Genomic DNA, 14,585 nt, shown 5'->3' on the forward strand with positions numbered 1-14,585 from the left:
TTGTAAAATTACTTCCTGGTTAGATATTATGTCGCCATTATCAATTTGCAATTTCGGAAGAATTTCGAGGTGTAATTTCGGTTTTCTAAAAAAAAAAAAATAACATGTATGGTTTTTTCCCTTCCTCTGCCCATTTTGCCCTTGATCTTATAATACTTCCCTTGATTTTATGCGATCTTATTTTCTCTAATTTTTTTTCTCATGAAGTTTACACTATCTTGTTCCTCAAGTTCTTTTATTTCTTTTTTATGAGGATCGTCTTGAGAGTTCTGTGATTTCCATAAGAAGTTGCTGCTCAGATATTGTAAATTGAATTTCAGAATTTGAAATAGTTTCAATGTTATTCAGATTATAAAAGGTAAATAATAATGTTTCTTAACTTCATCAATACAATCATTTACTGTTTTTAAGCAGTCTAAATCATTAAGAAGTGAATTATTAAATTTCCATGTTCCTTTACCTCTTCTGAATTAATTTAACTTAATTAGTATTTTTGGAAATAAGTGGTCCGATCTATAACTGGAGTCTATACCTGAATAATTAATGCTGGGTAGTAAACTTTCCGAAATAATAAAATAATCTAAACGTGCCGGTTTAATTGGATTTTGTTTTCTCTATGTGAATCTCCTAATGTTTTCATGTTGCTCCCTGAATACATCAATAAGACCAAAATTTTCAATTATCTCCAGAACTTTATCTCTAGCCTTAGGATTATTTACATTCTTATATGATTTGTCATAATCAAGATCAGGGTTTAAAACAAGATTAAAATCCCCACATATAATTATATGAGTACAATTAAATTCTTCAATCGTATCTGAAATATTATCATAAAAGTCAGGACAATCGTGGTTAGGTCCATAAATATTTACAAGTGTAATATGTGAAACTTCAATTTCTATAAAGCTATGAAAGCTATGAAATTTCCTGTATTGTCTGTCTTTTCCGTAAGAACTTTTAACTCAAAATTATTTTTAAAAAGAATAGCTACTCCACGTGAATTTCCATGAAAAGACGAAAAATATGCATTATAACCCCATTCGTTTCTTATAAACTCTTCCATGTCTTGTAAACAAAAAATATTATGGTTCGTATCTCTCAGATATGAGAATACATATTTACGTTTTTCTCTGCTAGATAACCCTTGCACATTAGCCGATATGATCATTATACCTTCCACTTATCAATCGAAGAGAAGTTTTTTAGTTCTACCATCTCGGACCCAATACATAAGATAGGAAAGGTTTGAAATTAGTAAGTCAAGAAAGGAGATAAAATAAAGTAGAGCTAAAGAAACAAAAGCCATTCAATAGGATGAGGTCTTGGACTACCACTCAAATACGTACATAAATTACTGGTTCAGAGTAAGCTCAATACCATGTACACGCGATTGAAACCGGAAACAGTTAACTAAAAAAAAAAAAAAATATTGGCCATTCGGAATCACTCGGGTCTATATCATAAATACGCATATAAGGCTGAGTTCCGAAAGAAACAATGTAAATTTGTTTGTTTGTTTGAGTTTTACGGCCCATCGACAACTAAGGTCATTTAGGGCCAAACTACAAGTCATGCATTATTATCAGGATAAAAGATCAGGGTAAGAAAAGGCAAGTAAGGATTAAAACACAGATTGTAAACGTTTATTTGATAAAAAAAAAGGTTTGCATGGGATAAAATAGTTTTGGCTAAAACACACGAGAAAACTCATGCAAAATGTTGATGAAACGATGAAATGTTGAGTTGATACGATGATATGATGAGAAAAACGTTCATATTTTATCTAAAATACCGATTTCTCTGAGATAATTAAAAATACGATTATGTCTCACGGCATGAAACAAAGTGTACATGTCGGAGACATCGTAGTGCTTATCTCGTATGTGCTTAAAATCAATACAGTGCACTAAGATATGCTCCACTGTGAGAGGAGAATCACATGCATGGCATGTGGGAGGATCCTCCCCTCTCAATAGATAGGAATGTGTAAAATATGTGTGTCCAGTTCGGAGCCGAGAGAGAACAACTTTCTCTCTGCGGTCTCTCCGACTGGACAGTTTAGGATTAAGTGTAGGTTGAATTTTAAACAGTTTGTTCTTTGTTTCGGTAGACCACCTTTGTTGCCAATGGTGTTTGATGGCTGAGTGAATTGAAGGTTTGATGTCGGTGTATGGTAGTTTCAAATCCGTTTGTGCTAGGCGAAGAGCAGTCTTAGCTGCTTTATCAGCCTGTTCATTGCCCTTTATACCCACATGACTAGGAATCAAGAGATAAGTAATTTGAGTTTTAGAAGACAATCGAAATGTTCGGATCAAAAGATTTTGGATTAATTTGTTTCTAGGGTTTCTTGATTTCAAAGCCTGAAGAACCATAGAGAGTCGGAACAGATAATTGCCTTTTCAATGCGGTGTTCTTCGATATGGTCAAGAGCCAGACCGATAGCACAAGATTCCGCAGAGAAAATGGAGGCAACATCCGGGAGTCGGATAGAGGAGCAGTGATTAGATGTACAGCATGCTGCCGCAACATTATCACCATCTTTTGATCCGTCAGTGTAGATCTGAACATGGTCAGGGAAAGCCCTAATGCACTCCCGAAAGGAGGATTTGTGTTCTTCGGGTAATGCACTGGATTTTGCCCTCTCATGTAGAGATAAATTGATATAAACAAAGTTTGATGAGCCATGGTGGTACATCCGATATGGTGTACTCGTCAATGGTGTCGAAATTTATATTTAGTTCCAGCAACAATTTTGAAATTCTGATGCCAAATGTTGGTATGAGCTTTTGATTTTGTGTAAATATTTCTTGATGTTGTGGATTAAATACAAGGTTAAATGCGGGATTTTTGGGGTTGGATTTCAGTTGAGCAGCATACTGTAAGGATAATTTCTTTTGTCGATCGTCTAGAGATGGCTCATTAGCTTCCACATGGAGACTCTTCACAGGTGTTGTTCGAAAAGCTCCAAGTGCAATGAAAAAGAGGAAACCAAAGCTAGTTTTGCCAAATTACTTCAAATAAATGTTTTACACAATAATGACTTCTTTACCAAAAAACTAGGGAAAATAAAAGAAAAAATATATTTGTCAGACACATACCAGCCAAAACGGCAAAAGTAAATGAAAGCTTTGTAAAAATATAAAAATAAAGACCATAAAGAAATCAACAATCAATAGAGTATATGGTTAACAACTTAAGTAAATTTTAACTAGGTTATTTAATTAAGAGTAAATAAGTATTTCGATTGATAAAAAGGTAATTATATAGCATCGATTTTAGATAACTAGAAAAAAAGACAATATGAACGTATCACTTACCGTAATTGAGCATTTTATCCAATTATAAAAATCCATATGAATAATACGCACACAGAATAAATACCTTATATACATTAAATTACTTGGAACACACAAATAATCCAAAGGAATGGAGAAAAAAGGAAATCCATTACACCTGGGTTGGCGGCACTTCGAGTGCCTTTATAGTCCTACCAACCGTATACAGTGCATCTCAAACACAACACATGAACAAGTACCTAGTATATCCTAATATTTCCATCATCCATTAGATACTTTTCATTTATCGGTGTGTCCAGAAAAAGTCTTCGTTTCTTTCTATTCACTAGGACTGCGAACAGTTTTCCGTCAAAAATATACGTGTTTTTAACACAGTTCAGGCTAAACGCGTTTTTCAATATCACCTGATTATCCCGCGTCAAATCCTCGAAAATCACATGTCCTGTACTTCTGAGTTTCTTCCTAGCACCAATTACCTCATGTTTCTTCCTTCTGAAAGCGAGTTTTACAACGTCAGTATTAGTATTGTACAGAAATCGTGTGTAACAACATGCTGGATTCCAGAAAGAGGTGTTCAGTTGGATGTAGTACAAAGAGGCTTCAAGACTAAAAATTCCAAATGAAGGAATGACAGGTGGCATTATAATGGACGAAATGTCTAAACAAACTGATCTCCAATTCTCTAAATGTGGTGGTGAGGTGGAATTAGTTGGTTTACATAATTTAGGGGAAGAGGGGAATTCTTGCGACAAAGTCCAATCAGGATCTAAGGTTTGTTTGTTTGTTTGATTAATTAACGTCCTATTAACAGCTATGGTCATGTAAGGACGGCCTCCCATGTATGTTTTGCGTGGTGCGTGTTTTGGGAGACTGTGGTATATTCATGTAGTGTCTTCTTGTATAGTGGAACTGTTGCCCTTTTTAAAGTGCTATATCACTGAAGCATGCCGCCGAAGACACCAAGCAACATACCCCACCCGGTCACATTATACTGACAACGGGCGAACCAGTCGTCCCACTCCCTGTATGCTGAACGCTAAGCAGGAGCAGAAACTACCACTTTTATAGACTTTGGTGTGTCTCGGCCAGGGGACAGAACCCAGAGCCTTCCTCACAGGGGCGAACGATCTAAGGACCAAAAATTGGCGACACATGTATTACAACTAGTGTTTCTGGGAGCTACAGGGTTTAGGTTTCCTTTCGCTCATTTTCTGTCCACAAATGTTCATAGAGAAGAACTATACTCAATTTTTGGGACGCAGTTGACGCCCTTTAAAGAATATGGCTTCACAGTAACATATACCTGTATGGACGGAGCTTCATCAAATCGGTCTTTTGTGTACATCAATTTAGGAAAACATTTCGGTGAAAATGTGATCACAGGAAATCATTGTAGCTTTAGTGCTAACGATTGCATTGTATGTATGATGGATAACTCCCATTGCGCGAACAAAAATGCGTAATAACATTCTGATAATTGGCATAACAAAGCATTCTACAAGAAACCTTACACTTCCAGGAGAGGATGAAATTTCAATACAATGGCAAATGTGGGTAGATTGCTTCCGATGCGACCAGTCAAATTGTCTATCTCTTAACAGAAAATTAACACCTGAACATATATTCCCATCATCACAATCAAAGATGAGAAATCATCTAGCAGAGGAAGTATTAAATGAAGACATGCTGAATTTATTTCTTCAGAACCAAAGTTATCTTGATACACTTACAGCACAGTGGTCAATACAAGATAGAGGATGACCAATTACATCAGAAGTTTTATTAGCATCATTTGTCAGAATTAAGTCAAGGCATGTTGAAGATGTGGAGGTTACCCTAGTAGGTTCATAAACAATATTTTGCAAACAATATTTTATCATAATTCTCAAAAGATAAGAATTAGGGGTTAATTTCAGCATGTCATAATCAATATCACCAAAAATAAACAAATCTTTATTCAAACTGCATGCTTTTTCGATAGCTTCATCTTTATCAATGCAACTTGATAATAATAAATTACCGGTCTTTGGAGGTCAATAGTTTAACTTTTTGTTGTAATTGGACATGATTATATTTAGATAGTTGCGTGTAAGTTATGCGAGGTGCGTGTTTTGAGAGACTGTGGTATATTCATGTTGTGTCTTCATTTATAGTGTAACTTTTGCCCTTTTTATAGTGCTATATCACTGAAGCATGCCGCCGAAGACACCAAGCAACACACCCCACCCGGTCACATTATACTGACAACGGGCAAACAATTCGTCCCACTCCCTGTATGCTGAGCGCTAAACAGGAGCAGAAACTACCACTTTTATAGACTTTGTTGTATCTCGGCCAGGGGACAGAACCCAGAACCTTCCTCAAAGGGACGAACGCTCAACTCAAGGCCAAAAGTGAGGCATTAGGAAGAATAAAGTCAGTTAGGAAAAAGAGAAAAGATAAGATCCTAAATTTAGTCGCCTTTTACGATCATGCAATAGGGGCAGCAGGTACAATTCTTAGGCCCTGCCACTATATCGGGTAACGTGTGCACTAGTGGCGGATCTTTGTATCTAGAAAGGATGAATAAACGAAGTAAATAAAAGTGTCTACATAACGACATAGCATGTCCATGACCAGCTCATATACATGTAATAATTAAGTGTAAGTTACCGGAACTTAGAGTTTACAATATTTCCAAATATGCATTAATTATTTGTACCGTTATTTATAAGTTACATGAGGATTACTTAGATCATATGTATAATATACATATGTAAAAATAAAAACCACTGTAACGTGGAAATTTATGTCACGCTTAGTTTTTATAAGTTGTTAAAGTTAAAGTTTATGTGTGTTGTAAAATAAAAGTGTTATACTATTTAGTTGATAGTTTTAGTTTATATATGTGCAGAATGTATAGTGTATATATACATACATAGGACACGCGTGCCCATCTGGGGTCGTTACGTATAAGGGAGCTAGGGCACCGCATTCCGTTTTCCATAAAAGGAGTTGTTTACGACTAGGGCTGTGTATTAGGGTCCAGTTTGATGGACAGGTTGCGTAAGGTGTTTGTATTAATAGTAACAGAGAGCTAAATTTAAGGGAGTGGTCACTCCAGCCAGACGAATAGAGTTAGGTTGGGAGGGGGGTGGAAGTAGGTAGAAATACATAATCATATTAAGATTCAGCCAATGAACGTGAGAATGAAGGTCGGGGGAGCGAGGTTTTAGCCAATTAGAGGACTTTTGTTTGTTTGTTTGATTAATTAACGTCCTATTAACAGCTATGGTCATGTAAGGACGGCCTCCCATGTATGCGGTGTGTTGTGTGTTGCGAGGTGCGTGCTTTGGGAGACTACGGTTTGTTTGTTTGTTTGTTTGATTAATTAACGTCCTATTAACAGCTATGGTCATGTAAGGACGGCCTCCCATGTATGCGGTGTGGGAGACTACGGTATATTCATTTAGTGTCTTCTTGTATAGTGGAACTGTTGCCCTTTTTATAGTGCTATATCACTGAAGCATACCGCCGAAGACACCAAGCAACACACCCCACCCGGTCACATTATACTGACAACGGGCCAACCAGTCGTCCCACTCCATGTATGCTGAGCGCTAAGCAGGAGTAGAAACTACCACTTTTAAAGACTTTGGTGTGTCTCGGCTAGGGGACAGAACCAAGAGCCTTCCTCACAGGGGCGAACGCTCAACTCAAGGCATAAAGTGAGGCGGAGCCAAGGGAGGCATAAAAGGGGGTGCACGTGACGAAACGAGAGAGATGACATGAAATTTTGGGACTTACTCCACGCATCTCAGGATCAGTTATTTTACTTCGGATTACTTTACTACACTTAGTGTGTTTGTGACTATGGGATTTATACTTGCATTTGGGATGTACTGAATACTTCGCAATTATGGATATCACCTAGCAGTGAACTTAAGTGAAACAGTGTACCAGTGTGTGTGTTCCTAATGGATTTATTGTGAACTACATTACGTGGATGTTTATGTGAATAACTTATGTCAGTTTTAAAGTGATGTTTTCTAGTTTTCCCTGCCGTAGTCACCTTCCATCACGGACTTACGATATACAACAGCGTCTCGTCATAGCCTAAGTGCTATCATATTTTGGAGAAACGCTACACCCCCAATAATCATGCATGTAGATATTCCGAATATGATATGACTGATTCCAACTTAATATATTCCTGAATTATGACATATAGCTGCACATTTACATATTTCAAAGGAGAGGAGGGGACGATTTCATACAAATATTATTATCAACAATAATTTGTGTACATGAGTAAGATTCTATCTGCAAAGATTTTGATAAACCTGTATTTATGTAAATATTGTATGTGCTTTTATATACACTTTTTTATGAAACTTTTCAGATATAGGGTCACTGAAACCATCTTTACGTAGTGTCAATCTGATTGAAATACAAATCCTTGTAACCACTCCGTTCAATAGAGGATCTTGAGAAAATTCTATAAAGGGTCATGTTCGGATGACCTGTATACCACGTGTAAATCAGATCAAGTGCATTTTCTGCACGTTGTTCTGTCAATTGACAACGCTATTTCGCCCCAACATACAAATACGATTAGCTTTATTGTGCTCTTTGGGCGAGATGACTACCTACACGGAAATAATTATTACAGATTTTCAAACTATTTCGTCCAATGAAATTCACTAAATTTTGCCAGCAGCAATTTGATTGGCCATTTGCAAAGGTCACCTGGACATGACCCCTTATAGGATTTTCTCAGATCCTCTTATCTAACGTAGTGATAAAGAGGGTCTGTACTTTAATCAGATTGACGTAGTGTATAAGTGTATAGTAACGTAATAAATAAGAGCTGGTAATACAGATTGATGTATATGTACTATATATAAATCGGTATAATAGGGAAAAAATGGTTTACAAATTGTATCATGTATTTTGAAACCAAAATAATTTTGTACATATATTTAAATCTAATATTAATATGTTTTTTACAGTGACTGAACTGTAGAAAATTAATCAGTAAGTAAATAAGTTAGTATCCATGAATTGAATGTAATAGTGTGGAACATAGAAGTCCAATAGCTATATAATACATGTAGATACATTGAATACATTCTCATATCATTTTATACATTATGTAGTACTACTGGGAGTGCATATATTATACACTGTGTCAATAAAATGAGAGTCAGTGATATGAGGAGCCAGATTTGGCAGGGCACGATGAGGAGGCAGAGACTGGTTTCACATTAGGTTTATTTGGATTTGGTGCATTCCTTTGTGGGTTCACCAGCTGACTGTGTTTCCGTGTTGACAGGGTACGAGGACCGCGATTAGGTTCAGGCAGGGGTGGTAATCAGGGTATGCAGATATTTCGTCCAGGGTAATCACCTGTGCCTTACTCCCCGAAAGATTGCGGATAACGATCCTGCCATCATTAGTCCATGTCCCTCCGATGAGCCCTTGTCGTTAAAGGAATCTGGGCAGCTGTGGATGGTGAGGCGGATTCCAGATCGTGGTCAGGTGATAAAGATTTCCTGCGAGATGGGAAGACTGAATCTGGCATCATATACGGAAGAATTGTAATGTATGTGTAATATTCCTGGTGTAAACCTAAGAAAAAACTTACCAAATATGATGTTTGTTTGTTTGTTTGTTTGATTAATTAACGTCCTATTAACAGCTATGGTCATGTAAGGACGGCCTCCCATGTATGCGGTGTGTTGCGTGTATGTTGTGCGAGGTGCGTGCTTTGGGAGACTGCGGTATATTCATGTAGTGTCTTCTTGTATAGTGGAACTGTTGCCCTTTTTATAGTGCTATATCACTGAAGCATGCCGCCGAAGACACCAAGCAACACACCCCACCCGGTCACATTATACTGACAACGGGCCAACCAGTCGTCCCACTCCCGTTATGCTGAGCGCTAAGCAGGAGCAGAAACTACCACTTTTATAGACTTTGGTGTGTCTCGGCCAGGGGACAGAACCCAGAGCCTTCCTCACAGGGGCGAGCCCTCAACTCAAGGCCAAAAGTGAGGCGGTGCCAAGGGAGGCATTAGGAAAGATAAAGTCAGTTAGGAAGAAGAGAAAAGATAAGATCCTAAATTTAGTCGCCTTTTACGATCATGCAATAGGGGCAGCAGGTACAATTCTAATGCCCTACCTGCAGGGCTACCAAATATGATGTAACATTGCGGTACGAAACAAACCTCACAATGAGGTTTGTTTCGTACTTAGTAGACTTAGGATCCACATGATTGGAGCGCTTAATGCCATTTGTAGTTACCATGACTCCAAGAACATATATTACATGCTGACAATATGAGGTCATCAGTGTTTTCATCATCAGGTTCTGGTATACCCCAAAACTTCAGGCAGTTTGGCCTAGAATATTGTTCTAGGTCGTCTAACCTATTTTCAAGAAATTGGACACTTTGCTGGAGTGAGTTGATACCCAAGGATGATACTAATGAGTCCTTGATCAAGGAGTTACTCAAAAGTTGAGTGACGACCTCTTGTATTACTGCGGGGTCCGTGATTCCCTGAATTGTTTTCACACTTTTCTGAATGGCACTTGATAGATTCACAGTTTATATCCGACATGGTTTAAAGTAAGGTAATAATATTGGTACAAACAATGTCATTCAGGGGTCGTGAAGGTTAAATCACGTTCATGTATATATACAAGTAAACAATATAGCGGGTGTTCAGTAGTGGTCACTTCAAATTTTCAGACATATATTACACATTAATTGGCGAATGAGACATGAGTCACTGGGCATCAATGAATTGTTCAGCTCTTACCAGAACATAATTTCCACTTTGTCTTGATACTTCGATTCTTGGAGACACATAGTCATTATACGACAAAAATTTCTTAAACCATTTTTCCAATGTACGTTTCCACTCGAACGGAAGTCAAATCTCAATCTTTGGGTGAAATTCGTCGTATTGAATGATGTGATACAGCTGCTACAGCCTAAATCAACGTTAATAGACATCTTCCGAGATAGACGGCCTATTCAATCATTAGAGGATGAGAGGCTAAGGAAACTACTTATAAGTAAGGCGTTAGAATTGTACCTGCTGCCCCTGTGAGGAAGGTTGTGGGTTCTGTTCCCTGGCCGAGACACACCAAAGTCTATAAAAGTGGTAGTTTCTGCTCCTGCTTAGCGCTCAGCGCACATGGGGAGTGGGACGACTGGTTCGCCCGTTGTCAGTATAATGTGACCTGGTGTGGTGTGTTGCTTGGTGTCTTCGGCGGCATGCTTCAGTGATATAGCACTATAAAAAGGGCAATATTTCCACTATACAAGAAGACACAACATGAATATATCGCAGTCTCCCAAAACACGCACCTTGCAAAACATACACGCAACACATCGCATTTATGGGAGGCCGTCCTTATATGACCATACCTGTTAATAGGACGTTAATTAATCAAACAAACTATTGCATGATCGTAAAAGGCGACTAATAGGATCCTATCTTTTCTTTTATCCTAACTGACTTTATCTTTCCTAATGCCTTCCTTAACACCGCTTCACTTTTGGTCTTGCGTTGAGCGTTCGCCCCTGTGAGGAAGGCTCTGGGTTCTGTCCCCTGGCCGAGACACACCAAAGTCTATAAAAGTGGTAGTTTCTGCTCCCGCTTAGCATACAGGGAGCATGGGCGACTGGTTCACCCGTTGACAGTATAATGTGACTGGGTGGAGCGTGTTGCTTGGTGTCTAAGGCGGCATGCTTCAGTGATATAGCACTATAAAAATGGCATCAGTTCCACTATACAAGAAGACACAACACGAATATGCTGCAGTTTCCCGAAATACGCACCACGCACAACATACACGCAACACATCGCATTTATGGGAGGCCGTCCTTACATGACCATAGCTGTTAATGGGACGTTAATTAATCAAGCAAATCATTAAAGATCACAGGGGTCAAAATGGCTTAAATCTTTAAATGACTTCTTGTGTATAACTAACAGGCCTATAGACCTGATATTGGGCATGTGGCATGCAGGGTTGAAGGGCTAAAAAGTTTGTTCAAATGAATAACCTTGATCTTCAATCAAGGTCACTGGGGTCAAATAGGCTAAAATATTTAAACGACTATGTTGTATTGTGCTAATAGTCAGATAACCATTAAGGCCCATTGGGCTCTTGTTTGAGAACTACTAGACATAAAGGAGACTAGAACTACACCTCTTCGCCCCCAATGCAACGGCCAAGAGGAACGTTTTAATCGCACTCTACTCCGTATGATTAAAGCCTACCTTAAAGCCCAACAGACAGATTGGGACAAGAACTTGGGATGCTTAGCTGTTGCATATAGAGCAATTCTAAAAAAATTCTAAAAAAGTCAACCGGACTTACACCTAAGATGTTGATGATTGGTCGAGAGGTACGGCTACCAGTTGAGATAATTTTGGGCAGAAGAACTCCAGATTCAGAAGATATGACCACTTAGAGTGGATACGTTACCATTCTGCGTGAGGATGCAGTATACACATGACAATGCTGACAAAGACCATTATGATGTAAACTTGTCCTGCAATCAATTTAAACGTAGGATATTTAGTATGGTATCTAAATGAAGAAAGGAAAATAGGAGTTCCATCCAAATCACAAACAACATATTTAGTGCCTATAAGTGCGGCCAATGTGATTTTACAGACAAGAAGAGGCGTGTAGTTTACCATGCTGCATTAAAGGATTCACCATTTCCTTGCTCCCTTTGATTATTTCGCTGTCTTCGAGAACATGAGTTGACCCGTCACGTTGATCACATTATCCTGAACACAGGCAAAAATTTCAACAGTGGGAGAGCCAGGGTTTTGAGATTGCTTCTAGTTATCTGAGGGAGAATGCCAATCCCAGAACTCTGATCCTAGACAAGGACTTCACACTGCTGAACAGGAAGGATTCGGAGGCGGTGTGGAAGGCTAGATCGAGGAAGACCTTAGAGGATGTCCCTGCGACACACTCATCTATGTCAGACGTCTTGGTGGAACCCGTGCCCATTATACCAGCTCCATCCCTGCTAGACATTCCGCTTCCGGTACCTGAAGTATTTGTTTGATTAATTTGTAAGGACGGCCTTTCATGTATGCGGTGTGTTGCGTGTATGTTGTGCGAGGTGCGTGTTTTGGGAGACCTGAAGTACCAGAGGTTGATATCTTGGAGGAGTTGACTGGATTGGATCGCATTAGAAAGTATCCAGACCCAGCACCAGACAACTAGTGATGAGAGAACACCAGTTTGGATGCGCCCGATTGTGACACTTACGGAGCAGCAACAGAAGATCATAGCAGCTCAGGAGGAGACCATTTTAGTTTGATTAATTTACGCCCTATTAACAGCTATGGTCATGTAAAGACGGCCTCCCATGTTATGTGGTGTGTTGCATGTGTGATGTGCGTGTTTTGGGAAACTGCGGTATATTCATGTTGTGTCTTCTGGTATAGTGGAACCGTTGCCCTTTTATAGTGCTATATCACTGAAGCATGCCGCCGAAGACACCAAGCAGCACACCCCACCCGGTCACAGTATACTTACAACGGACGAACCAGTCGTCCCACTCCTGTATGCTGAGCGCCAAGCAGGAGCAGATACTACCTCTTTTATAGACTTTGTTGTGTCACGGCAAGGGGAATGAACCAAAAGTCTTCCTCACAGGGGTGGCCCTGCAGGTAGGGCGTTAGAATTGTACCTGCTGCCCCTATTGCATGATCGTAAAAGGCGACTAAATTTAGGATCTTATCTTTTCTATTCTTCCTAATTGACTTTATCCTTCCTAATGCCTCCCTTGGCACCGCCTCACTTTTGGCCTTGAGTTGAGCGTTCGCCCCTGTGAGGAAGGCTCTGGGTTCTGTCCCCTGGCCGAGACACACCAAAGTCTGTAAAAGTGGTAGTTTCTGCTCCTGCTTAGCGCTCAGCAAAAAGGGAGTGGGACGACTGGTTCGCCCGTTGTCAGTATAATGTGACCGGGTGGGGTGTGTTGGCTTGGTGTCTTCGGCGGCATGCTCCAGTGATATAGCACTTTAAAAAGGGCAAAAGTTCCACTATACAAGAAGACACAACATGACTATACCGCAGTCTCCCGAAACACGCACCTCGCACAACATACACGCAACACATCGCAAACATGGGAGGCCGTCCTTACATGACCATAGCTGTTAACAGGACGTTAATTAATCAAACAAACAAACAAACAAAATTCCTCACAGGGGCGAACGCTCAACTCAAGACTAAAAGTGAAGCGGTGCCAAAGGAGGCATTAGGGATAAGATTTTGTTTGTTAGTTTGTTTGATTTATTAACGTCCTATTAACAGCTATGGTCATGTTAGGACGGCCTCCCATGTATGCGGTGTGTTGCGTGTATGTTGTGCGAGGTGAGTGTACTGGGAGACTGCGGTATGTTCGTGTTGTGTCTTCTTGTATAGTGGAACTGTTGCCCTGTATGCTGAACGCTAAAGTAGGAGCAGACACTACCACTTTTATAGACTGAGTCTATATCACTGAGGCATGCCGCCGAAGACACCTAGCAACACACCCCACCGGTCACATTATACTGACAACACCAGTCGCCTCACTCCCTGTATGCTGAGCGCTAAGCAGGAGCAGAAACTACCACTTTTATAGACTTTGGTGTGTCTCGGCCAGGGGACAGAACCCAGAGCCTTCCTCACAGGGGCAAACGCTCAACTCAAGGCGAAAAGTGAGGCGGTGCCAAGGGAGGCATTAGGAAAGATAAAGTCAGTTAGGAAGAAGAGAAAAGATAAGATCCTAAATTTAGTCGCCTTTTACGATCATGCAATAGGGGCAGCAGGTACAATGTCGCCTTTTACGATCATGCTATAGGGGCAGCAGGTACAATTCTAACGCCCTACCTGAAGAGCCAGAGAAAAAACACCACTGGAAATCGGAAGAAATGATATAGAGATGGCAAAAGTTGTTTATAATACTCTAAGTCAGCAAAAGTCTGTCTTCACCCAAGTAAGTATTTTCTTTAAAGATAATGAAAAATAGAGCACTGCCTTGAGAAATATGATAAATGGGTAGCACTTATTCACATATTGTTGGTTTTTATAAGTACCTTCTTTAAACAATCCATTGCGGCATACATGTACATGCAATATCGACTTCCAAACCAGAAACTCCAGTTAAAAGTACAGATGCACGTTGAACTTCAAAGGCTAATATTATACATTGTATGTTCTAAGTAATGGCGTAACCGGAAGTTCAAAGTACACGTTCACTTTTTACTTCAAAGGCTAATATTATAC

The sequence above is a fragment of the Argopecten irradians genome, chromosome 14 (genome assembly GCF_041381155.1).
Source record: "Argopecten irradians isolate NY chromosome 14, Ai_NY, whole genome shotgun sequence".
NCBI classification, from domain to species: domain Eukaryota; kingdom Metazoa; phylum Mollusca; class Bivalvia; order Pectinida; family Pectinidae; genus Argopecten; species Argopecten irradians.